The 13,139-nt window shown below is 42.7% G+C and overlaps 1 long non-coding RNA gene across 3 annotated transcripts in view; it reads left to right on the forward strand.

Annotated features, from left to right (window-relative positions):
* Window positions 1–12,628, forward strand: part of LOC138850198 (uncharacterized) — a 359,276-nt gene extending 346,648 nt beyond the window's left edge. For 2 of the 3 annotated variants that reach the window (XR_016235392.1, XR_016235388.1), the window contains one exon: window positions 8,571–12,628. This is a non-coding gene — a long non-coding RNA (uncharacterized LOC138850198). The remainder of the gene's footprint in view (window positions 1–8,570) is intronic. The other variant, XR_016235378.1, reaches the window with a different exon arrangement.
* The last annotated feature ends 511 nt before the right edge of the window (window positions 12,629–13,139 follow it).

Consider the following 13,139-nt stretch of genomic DNA (forward strand, 5'->3'; position numbering starts at 1 on the left):
AACCATCAGATGGAAGACCTGTCTCTCTCTCTCTGCCTTTCCTCTCTCTTTGTAACTCTGACTTTCAAATAAATTAATCTTTTAAAAAAAAAAGAAGTGATATGCCAGCAGAAATCTAAAGAGTAAATAAGGGGTACCAAGACAGAGTAGAAAAGATTGAACTAGACAATGAGAAGAAAGTGAAGAAATAACATGAGTGAGTTAGAACCTGCATGGCCTAGGAACTGTAGGGGCTGGAATACGTTAGCTTCTCCAGAGCTCAGTTGTTAAGGGTGAGTGAAAGAATTAAGGCTGGGAAGACATACAGGAGTGAAGTGTTTGGATCCTATATATCATAAAGAGAAAATTATAAATTATTGTAATAGCAATATAGGGCCATCAAAAGTCTGAAGATAGAGGAATCTCATGAATAAATTTGTACGTTCAAAGATGGCTCTGGCTACTGTTTAGGAGGACAAAGTCTAGAAGTAATACGACCAGTCATGCAGCTGATTCTAGAAACTCAGTGAGTGGATTTGAACTGTGTAGATAACTTTAAGAAGAAGGTAAAATTAGCCTGGCAAATTAAATGTGGGAAGTGACGAAGTTAAGGAAGTTGAGGAAGTTTCTTAGTGTTCCAATTGGATCAACTGCAGGATGAATGTGAAATGTACTGAGATGTAGATCATACTTGAAAAAGAAGAGAAGGCTGTGAAATGAGCTTTGAACATCTAAAATATGAGTATTTGTTGGCATTTGAAATGTACAGTAAGAAGTTGGATAGACATATTTGTAAGGGAGGTTGGGGAATACAGAGTTTTGTTTTCAGCAACACATATGAGATGACTGAAGTCATGTGATTGAAAGAGATTTCTCAGAACCACGAGAGAGTTTCTAGCAAGTAGATAAGAAGCCAAAGATAAAGCCTTAATGGATGTCAAAATTCATTGGACGCATAGAAGAAGAGGAGAGTTAGAGAGAGATTTAGAAGAAATTGCTAAATGGAGATGAGGCAGTCAAGGGATTATAGTGTCACAAAGCTAAAAGTAAACACAAAATAACCATTTCAAGAATGACTGAGTGTTCAATGTTGCAGCGATATTAAGGATTGATTTTAGAAACGTAATGAAACTTTTCCCCTGGGTTTAGTGACAAACTACCAGTACCCCTAGCAAGAGTGATTTTAATGGAGTAATTGGGGAGAAAACCATATTACAATAGGATGAAGAATGGGTGAAGTGTGGGAGGTGAGAGAGTAGAGACAGCTAGGTTAGACAGATGCTTCAGGCAGCTTGTCTCTGGAGGAGAGAGTAAGATGTTATCTTGCATATGGGTTTTATTTTTAAAATAAAATTTGAGAGAATTTGATATCTAAATACTGCAGGAATAGTTGAGGGAGAGAGAGAGAGAGAGAGAGAGAGAGGTTGTTAACACAAGAGAGAAGGGGCTAATCAATAGAGTACAGGAAGAAGGAATCCAGAGGCTTCCATTGTGTCTTGGTAGATGACATAGTTATCTGTTTGAGTGACAGTCAAGTGAATGATAGGATGGGTGGTATGGTAGGTCAAGAAATTTGGAACAGCCACTGTTTTACATTTTAAAGAGCATTGAACAGAGAATTGCAGGAGAATTGCCAGACAGCACTGGGAACAATGGATTTGTAGTGATGCTAAACTGAAATGTTTTTTCCAGTAGACAAAGCTGTCCAACTATTGGATTAATTTAGGATTGAGGTTGGATGGGCCAGCATTGTGGTGTAGTAGGTTAAGCCTTTGCTTGCATTGATGACATCCCCTATGAACAACTGTTTGAGACCTGGCTACTCCACTTCCTGTGCAACTCCCTGCTGTTGTACCTGGGAAAGCAGCAAAAGATGGCCCAAGTCCTTGTGCCCCTGCAGCCATGTGGGAGGTGTGGTAGAAGCTACAGGCACCTGGTTTTGGCCTGGCCTAGAGCCCCTCCTCCTCCCCCTGCAGCCATTTGGGGAGTGACCCAGCAGAAGAAAGATCAATCTTTTTCTCTCCTCCTCTCTCTGTAACACTGCCTTTCAAATAAATAAAAAAAACTTTTTTGAAAAAAGAAAAAATCAAGGTTTCAGTGTTGAGTCACAGAATCTCAGTTGGATATAGATGGAAGCCAATATAGGAAGACACTAACAGGGGATTTGAGGAGCCAGATATATCATTATGGAGGAAGAAAAAGATGTCATAGATGAAACAGTTATAAAGGATAATGGTGGCATGATCCAGAATACATGGTTGAAGGAGTAGAGATGTAAGTTATTGAAGTTAAAGAGGTAGACAGAATCAAAGGCCAGGGTACTGTCATGAAATTCAAGCTCTTGACCTTTCCAGCCATATCTGAAGGATGGAAGTGTATGAGTGCACATTTCTTCATTGCCTGTCCATTGCCAGGCAATGAAAACGTAAGCACTTAAAATAAGTAAATAATGGAGGAGGTGCCTTGGCTTTGGTGGTCAGGGAAGGCTCTTTGAAGGAAAGGAAGGTTAAGTTTGGATGATGGGAAGGTAGCAGTCATACAAAGAATTGGGGGGGAAATAGGCAAAGCTAAGGGGCAGCAAAGGCAGAAGTCCCACTCCAGGGATGAGTTCAGTGTTCATGGAAAAGAAGACCATTATAATGAACGTGTAACAGATGGAAGGGCAAGTGTTGGGATTTGATGTCAGAGATAGGTGGACTGGATCTTTTAAAACCTTAGCTGGTCACTCAAGGAATTTGAGATTTTGTTTTAAGTGTGCTGAGAAACTGTAGGCAGGTTCTAGTGGGGATATTTGTACTGATCTATGTTTCGAGGTGAAGAGTTGGCTGCAGGGGGCTGAGAAGAGAGAGGGGGGCACTTACAATGGTTGCGATTTCCGAGGCGAGAACTAATGAGGATGTGGGCAAAGCTGTTAACAGGAGAGATAGTGAGAAATGACTGGGCTCAGGATGTATTCTGGAGGATACCTGAGATAAAATTGCTCATGGATAGGACTTAGGGAATGAGAATAAGATAACAGAAAGATCACTCCTACATTTTGACTTGAGAAATGGGTAGGCAATAATTCAGGGTGGGTGGGTGGGTGACAAAATGAATATTTAATTATGTTTTATCATATTAAATTTGAGATGCTTATTACTTCTCCCTGGAATTGTGGTAAAAGTAGCTAAATATTTATTTATTTTTAAATATTTATTTATTTATTTGAAAGTCAGAGTTACACAGACAGAGGAGAGGCAGAAAGAAAGAGAGAGGTCTTCCATCTGCTGGTTTACTCCCTAGATGGCCACAATGGCTGGAGCTGTGCCGATTCAAAGCCAGGAGCCAGGAGCTTCCTCTGGGTCTTTCCATGTGGGTGCAGGGGCCCAAGGACTTGGGCCATCCTCTACTGCTATCCTAGGCTACAGCAGAGAGCTGGATTGGAAGTGGAGCAGCTGGGACTAAAACCAATATCCTTATGGGATGCCGGCACCGCAGACAGTGGCTTTATCTGCTATGCCACAGCACTGGCCCCAGCCAAATATTTAAATCTTGAGTGCGTGAACAGGCAGAAGTAGAGCTATAGCTTTGGGTGACTGGGAACATCAGATGGTGTTTAAAGTTATGGTTCTGGATGGGATAACACAGAAAGTGAAAATAGGAAGAAACAGAAGAGGTTTGAGAAGTGACTCCAGGAGCATTTAAAAACCTGAAAGGAAAGAATGGTTCATCAGAAGAGACTTAAAAGGAGCAGTGGGTGAGTCTGGAACAAATGGAGGAACATGTGGAGCCCGAGGAAGCGAGCACTCTGAGGTTCTACTGATCAGATGGGCACTCCTCCCTGGTTAGGCGGAAGGTCACAGGACATGGAGATGCGAAGAAAGTCAGCGGAAGGGCACTGGGCCTTTTAACCTCCTACTTCCTTCCTCTTTGCATTCTCTGTGAACTCTGTTGAGTTAATAGGCAGGCTATTATGTGTGTGCCGCATCTGTGGCCTTTCGTGTTGAGCAAGGAGATCACTCAATCCTAAGAAGTCCTGTATAGATATGACAATAAGTAAATCATAGTAGAGAGTTATGAGTCATGGGAGAGCTTCAGTGGATATGTCTTGAAGGTTTTTTGATTGCTTCCTGATGGGGATGTTAGAGAAGTCTTTACAAAGGAGATGATGTGCATAGATAGGAACGGTATCCCAGCCAAAAAGACTAGCAAAAGCAAGGCACAGAGCAAGAAACCTGCAGCTGTGTGTGGAAGATCCCAACAGGTTCAGTTTGGTTGGCTCACAGTTTGATTGATTTATTGATCTTGGCTCTACCCATGCCCAGAATCCACACGAGGCACTCAAGGCAATGGCTCTTTGTCCAAGATGTCATTATAGTCAGAAGCTCACAAACTTAGCTTTGGGTTTATCAGTTCCTCCACCAGCGTTGTTTCCTTTCCAACTTTTAATCCAAGTTTGTTTAAATCCCTGAAACTGCCCTGGTCTCCCAAGAGGTGGGGTAACAATGGATATTGTATTGCAGCCCTAAATCCCCAATGGTTTTGCTTAATGGAATGGACATATTTCATTAAACAAATGCCTCTGCCATCTGCTCTACTCCAATTAGGAAAGCACGAGGAACATATTTCTCAATTATGTTGAAGATTTCTGAACTCAGAGGCCCTGGCAAACAGCCTTCCCTCGAGCAGTGCTTGGAGGGGTCCTTCATGTCTTCTCTCTGAAATTCTACCACTAACTTTGCATTCCCAACTTTTGAGTTAGAACCAGTCTGATTCAGTACCCCAAACAAACACATTATGTGCTACTTTAAAATCTTTATTTATATTATAACAACATGTGTTGAAATCTTTATTATTGCCTGGTGCTGTGCTAAGTGTATTATGAGAGTCATTTTATATACACTTTAAAAACATTTCTATGAAGTAGGATGCTCAATAACTTAGCCAAAGCTCCCAGATTATGGACAGTGGAGCTAAGGTTTGAACACACGCAGCTTGATGATGGAACTTTTTTTTAATAGAAAACTTTTATTTAATAAATATAAATTTCAAAAGTACAACTTTTGGATTATAGCGGTTCTTCCCCCCATACATGCCCTCCCACCTGCAAATCCTCCCAGCTCCTACTCCCTCTCCCATCCCATTCTTCATTAAGTTTCATTTTTAATTATATACAGAAGATCAACTCTATACTAAGTAAAGATTTCAACAGTTTGCACCACACAGACACACAAAATATAAAATACTGTTTGAAGACTATTTTTACTATTAATTCTCATGGTACAACACATTAAGGACAGAGATCCCACATGAGGAGCAAGCGCACAGTGACTCCGGTTGTTGATTTAACAATTGACACTCCTACTTATGACATCAGTGATCACCTGAGGCTCTTGTCATGAGCTGCCAAGGCTATGGAAGCCTCTTGAGTTTACAAACTCTGACCTTATTTAGACAAGGTCATAATCAAAGTGGAAGTTCTCTCCTCCCTTCAGAGAAAGGTACCTCCTTCTTTGATGGCCCCTTCTTTCCACTGGGATCTCACTCACAGAGATCTTTCATGTAGGTCATTTTTTGCCACAGAGTCTTGGCTTTCCATGCTTGAGATACTCTCATGGGCTTTTTAGCCATATCCAAGTGCCTTAAGGGCTGATTCTGAGGCCAGAGTGCTATTTATGGCATCTGCCATTCTATGAGTCTGCTGTGTACTGATGATGGAACTTCTTACTCAATGTGCATTAGAAGAAGGACTATGTAGTCATGGAGTATGGTAGAGGGTTATCCTCTTCCAGGGACCTCACGGCTTGTGTGGATAAAGCAAAAAAATTTAATCAGAGTGGCTTGAGACAAAAGGACATTTTGAATATAATTGAGAAATGGAAGAAGTTACCCCTCAATTTTCAAGACAAAGTGTTGGTTTAGTGTCTTTGCAGCTTTATATCCTATCTCAAAAATGTGAAGTACAGAGCAGCCTGTCACACCTATTTGCCCATCTGTGTTCTCAGCTCCCATCATCTTTTGCTATCAGCCGCTGCACTGTGTTAGCCCTTTGTCTTGGCTCACCCCTTTCAGACTTGCTGATGCCATTGAAGAAAAATCATACAGCATTGTGGTTTTCTAGTTGTACAAATTTATGCATACCCTTCTCAGCTGCCTACCCACGCTGCCTAATGTTCTATTTGTTCTCAGTCCTTCATTACTAGGAGAAGTTTTTACCAGTCTTCAACACTGTCTCCAAGAATTCAATCTCATCCCTTTGTCTTCACTGTTGGAAGCTGGATTTGCCATCTGCTTCACAGGGAAAACAGAGGTGACTCCTCCAGCTACCTGCACTTCTTATGCTTCTAACCTCAGCTCATTCTCTGCAATCTCAGTAAGATAATAACATTAACCATGTAACTTATTTAGAAAATTTTCTAAGCCAGATGCTACTGATTGCCCTCATATATTTGTTCATTCACTCCATGAAAAGAGAATTATTTATTATTATTATTTAAAATGTATAATGCACATATATATTTATGGAATATAACATGATATTTTGAAATATGTACACATTGCAGAGTGGTTAAATCTTATATAATGATATATATCATATATTTTTTGGTGGGACCACTTAATATTTATTCTCTTAGCACTTATCAAGTGCATTTTTATAACATAGTCAACATGTTATACAGTAGATCTCCTTAACTTATTCCTCCTATATTTCTTAAATTTTATATCCCTCAACCAACTTCTCACCAAGTCAACCCACACAGCTGCTGGGAACCATCATTCTATTCTGTGCTTTGATGAGTTTTCCTTTTTTAAGATTACACATATATGAGGTCATGCAATCCTATCTTTCTGTGCCTTGATTATTTTGCTTAACATAATGTCCCCAAGATTCATCCATGTAGTCACAAATAAGGGTATTTCCTTCATTTTAAAGGCTAATACTCCACTGTGTATACTCTTATTTAGTACATTTTCTTTATTCATTTACCTATTGATAGACACTTAGATTTATTTCATTACTTGGCTATTGTAAATATTGCTTCAGTGAACGTGGGAGTGCAGACATGTATTTGAATACTGATTTGATTTCCTTTAGATATATACCTAGCAATGGAGTTGCTAAATTGTATGGTCGTTTTACTTCTAATTTTTCGAGGATCATCCATATGGCTTTCCATAAGGGATATACTAATTTATATCCCCACCAACAGTGTACAAGGATTGAAGGGAAGTATTTTGAATCATCATTTTGCAGTTGAGAAAAATGGGGCGCAGAAAGGTTAGTAGCTGTTCCCAGGGAGTGTGTCCTCATAGGTTTTTGTCTTAGTATGCATGTTCTCCCTATGAAGTTGGGTTTTCTGATATGACATTTGGTACTATCTGCATACCCATGACCAACTCCATATTTTTTTGGCTTAGAATTCTTGAATTCCTGCTTATTCAAATGCCTAGTGGATGCCCACTGGCATCTCAAAAATAAAGCTCACTCCTCACGCCTGTTGTTATCCCTCACCAGAATCACTCGTTTTATTATTTCTGTCTCTATGATTAATACTAGTATGGGAAGTTATGGTGAAATTTAGATAATAATATCATGGTGTTTAGTTGTATGAGCAAAGCAGAATTGTGTTTTCAGCTGCCTACTTGTCTCTATAAGATCCTCAAAGAAGATGAATGCAAAGCCAAAGAATAATCATATTGTTTTCCATGGTTTGGGATCCTACAATTAGTATTAAACTGAAAATGAATCAAGTTGGGCTTATGGAGGAGGATTTGAGTGGTATTGAAACAAGACTGGCTCCACTGCCAAAGTCTCCACTGTGATATGACAAGACTTATACAAGGTGGTGCAGTGTGTGGGTATGTGTATGTGTGTGTGCAAGAATTTGTAGTTACTCACTCCAGACTTTTACAGGTTAATTTCTAGATGCTCTACAGACAGGAAGAAAAAGAGAAAAAACTTCCTTTCTTTAGGCTCCTGGGAGAAACAGGGCTAGCCAGTCTCTGGCTGAGTGGAATGAGATAGAAAAGGAAACAGTCCACCTATTTATATCACGGCCTGTTAAATCCTTTGGAGAATTCCGGCCACTTGCACTGGGACACCACACCTTGTCCTGCAGTCCAGATCAACCTTCTCTTTAGGGGCAGACCGTCTTATTCTTGAGCTCATCTCTAGGGCGAAGTAATGAGAAAGCCTTGGATTTCTTCTTTTAGAACTCCTTCTTTTATTAACCAAGTGACCTTTTCGTTTTGAGCTTTCTGAAGCCCAAGATTATTCACCTGTAACAAACCATCCATCAGGGCGAGTGTGTGGTGGGGTGGAAGCCAGGGACTAGGATGGCTGAGGTGCTGGCAGCAGAGCGGCGGGTGGGAGTGTGCTCATGGCTTTGCTATGATCCAGAGTGGTTGTGGTGGCGGGGGTGGTAGGGTCCCCCTCGTGGTGGATGGTCAGCATCCACTGCTTATCCAGAATGGAAACAAGAGGATGCTCTGTTTTTACCCTCTTTGCCTATGAGTAAAGTGGGCAGTAAATAGTGAGACCTACCTCATAGGGCTGCTGTGAGGATTAAATGGGTGAGAAGTTTTGAAATACCCTTCTGTTTGTTTCCCAGGTCTGTTCTAACCGAGTACCGCAAACCGGATGGCTTAAAACAAGAATAAATTTATCAGAGATGAGAAGCCCAAAGTCCAGGTGCTGGCAAGACAATCTCCATCAGACCGCTCCAGGGGACTCTGTCTCCCTGCCACGTCCGACTTGGCCCCTTCCAGCAGACCTGGGCCTATTGGCGTGTCACTCCAGCCGCGTGACTGTCTTCTCCCATTGCTCATTTTTCCTCTGTGTCTGTCTCGGGTGTCCAAATTCCCCTTTTTATGAGGACACCAGTCACAGTGGATTAGGACGGAGTCTATGTTACTTTAGATCGATTCCCTCTGTAAAGGCCCTGTTTGCGAATAAGGTCCCATTGTGAAGCAGTGGGGGCTAGGACACTAGAGACCTTTCTGAGGGGACACAGTTCAACCCATATCAAAGTACTGCCCCGGTGGAGCGGTCACAGTCAGGGCTCAGTAGGCATTTCCCGTCTCTGATCGGGGAGCTCAGAGCTGAGGATCGGCCTGGACAGCTTTGGCTCAGCAAGCACTCATGGCCCACAACTGCACACGCAGCTCCGGAGACAGGCTGCTCTCAGGGAACATCGTCAGTCCTGTGACACCCTGACACGTGTCCACCACGGGTTCTCCAGGGCTGCTGCTCGGGGATTCTTCTGAAGATGGCAATTAGCCTCCAGGCCTGGGCAGTCTGAGTGCTGCTCTGCCCGGACACAGGTGGGCAGGAGGGTCAGAGGGCCGGAACTGTGGCAGCCTCAGGTTCTCCTTGCACAGGTTCTCCATTTCAGAAAAGAGGAGGCTGGCGCTGTGGCTCACTAGGCTAATCCTCGCCTGTGGCGCCGGCACTCCAGGTTCTAGTCCCAGTTGGGGTGCCGGATTCTGTCCCAGTTGCCCCTCTTCCAGGCCAGCTTTCTGCTGTGGCCCGGGAGTACAGTGGAGGGTGGCCCAAGTCCTTGGGCCCTGCACCTGCATGGGAGACCAGGAGAAGCACCTGGCTCCTGGCTTTGGATCAGCGCAGCATGCCGGCCATAGCAGCCATTTGGGGGATGAACCAACGGAAGGAAGACCTTTCTCCCTGTCTCTCTCTCTCTCACTGTTTAGCTATGCCTGTCAAAAAAAAAAAAACAAAAAAAAAACAAAAAAAAAAAACAAAAAACAAAAAAAAAAAAAGGAAAAGAGGAAACTGAGAGGCGCAGCAAGGGGCAATTGCTCACCTGGGCTCAGAGCCAGGATAGGGACCTTTTTTCTAATTTGCACTTTCTATGCCGTCAGCCGCCCATAGCCCACTTCCAGCGTTGCTGCTATTGATGTTTTGCTTTTTCACTTTTTTTCAAGATTCATTTATTTATTTGAAAGTTAGAGTTACACACAGAGAGAAGGAGAAGCAGAGAGAGAGAGAGAGAGAGAGAGACAGAGAGACAGAGAGACAGAGGGAGAGGTCTTCCATCTGCTGGTTCACTCTCCAATTGGCTGCAATGGCCAGAGTTGCGCCAATCCAAAGCCAGGAGCTTCTTCCTGGTCTCCCACATGGGTGCAGGGTCCTAAGGACTTGGGCCATCTTCCACTGCTTTCCCAGGCCATAGCAGAGAGCTGGATCAAAGTGCAGCAGTCGGGACTCGAACTGGCACCCATTTGGGATTCTGGCACTGCAAGCGGCAACTTTACCCGCTACACCACAGCACCGGCCCAAGCCTTTTCACTTCTTAAACGTTCTCTTTGAACATCTCCACCTGTACAATGGCTGAGGCGCTCTAAGCTAGCACTGTCAAGTGGGAATCTGATAGGTAATTGTAAGTTTCCTAGTGGTTACGTTAAAAAAGTACAAACAGGTGAAATTAATTTTAATAATTTTTTAGCCCAATTTAACCAAAATGTTATTTCAATCTGCAATGATCTATGAATGTTAATGAGATATTTTACATTTTTTAATTGCATCTTTGAAATCTTGTGTGTATTTTGTTGATTTCAAGTCAGAGCTCTCAGGTGTTCCACAGCCAGGCGTGTCCAGGGCTGCTCTGTTGTGTAGCACAGCTGCCGGCCAGCAGTTCCCAGTGTTGGCCTGTCTGTGCTGAAAATGTTGCTGTAAAGTTTCCCTTTCTACTTTCTGGAAAATGACTGTATTCAATATCATGTCTTTTCCCTCCTGCTATTTTTGATCAAAAGGTCTTTCATCTATTCAAATTAAATGACAGTGAGTGATATATAGGTGAAGTCTTTTTTTGAAGGTTTTATTTATTGATTTTTTTTGGTGGGGGAGGTAGAGTTACAGACAGAGAGAGGGACAGACAGACAGACAAAAAGGTCTTCCATCACTCCCCAAGTGGCCACAATGTTTGGAACTGGCCTGATCCGAAGTCAGGAGCCAGGAGCCAGGAGCTTCTTCCAGGTCTCCCACATGAGTGCAGGGGCCCAAGGATTTGGGTCATCTTCTACTGCTTTCCCAGATCAAAGCAGAGAGCTGGATCAGAAGTGGAACAGCTGGGACTCGAACTGGCACCCATATTGGGGTGCCGGTACTGTAGCTGGTGGCTTTACCCATTAAGCCACAATGCCAGCCACAGATTAAAGCATTTTTTTAGAAAGCTTTTATTTAATAAACATAATTTCATAGGTACAACTTTTGGATATTAGCAGTTCTTCCCCCCATACCTGCCCTCGCACCCCTGCTCCCGTCCCACCTCCTACTCCCTCTCCCATCCCATTCTTCATTAAGATTCATTTTTAATTATCTTTATATACAGAAGATCAACTCTATACTAAGTAAAGATCTCAACAGTTTGCACCCACACAGGCACACAAAGTATAAAGTACTGTTTGAAGACTAGTTTTACTGTTAATTCTCATAGTACAACTCATTAAGGACAGAGGTCCTACATGGGGAGTAAATGCACAATGACTCTGGTTGTTGATTTAACAATTGACACTCTTATTTATAACATCAGTAATTACCTGAGGCTCTTTTTATTTTTTAAGATTTATTTATTTATTTGAAAGTCAGTGTTACACACAGAGAGAAGGAGAGGCAGAGAGAGAGAGAGAGAGAGAGAGAGAGAGAAGTTTTCCATCCACTGGTTTACTCCCCAATTGGCTGCAACAGCTGGAGCTGCACCAATCTGAAGCCAGGAGCCAGGAGCTTGGGCCATCTTCTACTGCTTTCCCAGGCCATGCAGAGAGCTGGAGCGGAAGTGGAGCATCTGGGTCTCGAACCTGAGCCCATATGGATGCCGGCTCTGCAGGTAGCGGCCTAACTCACTACACCACAGCACCAGCCCCTATGTGAGGCTCTTGTCATGAGCTACCAAGTCCATGGAAGCCTTTGAGTCCACAAACTCCAACATTATTTAGACAAGGCCATAAGCAAAGTGGAAGTTCTCTCCTCCCTTCAGAGAAAGGTACCTGCTTCTTTGAATGCCCCTTCTTTCCACTGGGATCTCACAGAGATCTTTTATGTAGGTAATTTTTTGCCATAGTGTCTTGGCTTTCCATGCCTGAAATGCTTTCACGGGCTTTTTAGCCAGATGTGAATGGCTTAAGGGCTGATTCTGAGGCCAGGGTGCTTTTTAGGGCATTTGTCATTCTATGAGTCTGTTGTGTGGCCCATGTTGGATCATTCTCTCCTTTTTAAAAATGTTCTTATTTGTCAAAATAAATAGCTGGGAACACTAGAACAATTCCTCATTAGGAATTTATGTGTGGGAGTGGGTATTTGGCCTAGCAGGTTAAAATGCTCCTGAGATGCCTGTATCTCATATCAGAGTGCCTGGTTTGAGTCTTTACTATTTTGCTTCTGATCTAGCATTTCTGCTAAAGTGCACCTCTCTGCCTTTCAAATACAATGAAAATAAATACAAATTAAGAAAAAGAACCTTTCTATTTGAAAAGACTTGTGTGTCTCTACATATGAATATATTATATACATATATACATTTTAATATATTCTTATATGTATACCCATCTACATACTAGTATACATTTTGCCAACCCATGAAATATCGTCATTCACTAGAATTCTTTCCTGTTCTCATCTTCTATAATTGTCATTGAATGTCAAATAGAGGTCAAATGTTTTTGTGTCATTAGGGATTGAGAAATAAAAGCAAAAATGTGAAGAAAGACCTGAGAATGTGCTTGACTGATTGGTGTTTGCCGTCACAAAGCACACGGAACACCCGAGTAAGGGAAAGGGTTTATTGGGGAAAACCAGCAGGCTGGAGGGAAGGAGGAAGAGGGAAGAGAGAGAGAAGGAGAGTATAAGAGACAGGCAGAGAGGAGAGGAGCTAGCGAGGAGAGAGAGAGAGAGAAAAGAGAGACGAGAGGAGGAGAGGAAAGTAGATGAGAGGAGCCAAGAGTGCCACGTGTTCAGGAACAGGCCCTTTTAAAACTTGGCCGGAGGGTGGGCAGGGAAGCAGGAGCAGCGAATTCCATAAGGATGGGGGTGGAGCTTGGTACAGGTAGTTGGGCCATGTGGCCACCTGGCTTTCAGCAATGGCGGCAGGAACCAGGGCCTAGGATGTAAATCAGGGTGTAGATCGCGCCATAGATAAAACTGCGCCAGTTTCCTAACAATTGGTTTT

This window comes from Oryctolagus cuniculus, chromosome 6 (genome assembly GCF_051225735.1).
Source record: "Oryctolagus cuniculus isolate XC-2025 breed Fujian yellow rabbit chromosome 6, ASM5122573v1, whole genome shotgun sequence".
NCBI lineage: Eukaryota > Metazoa > Chordata > Mammalia > Lagomorpha > Leporidae > Oryctolagus > Oryctolagus cuniculus.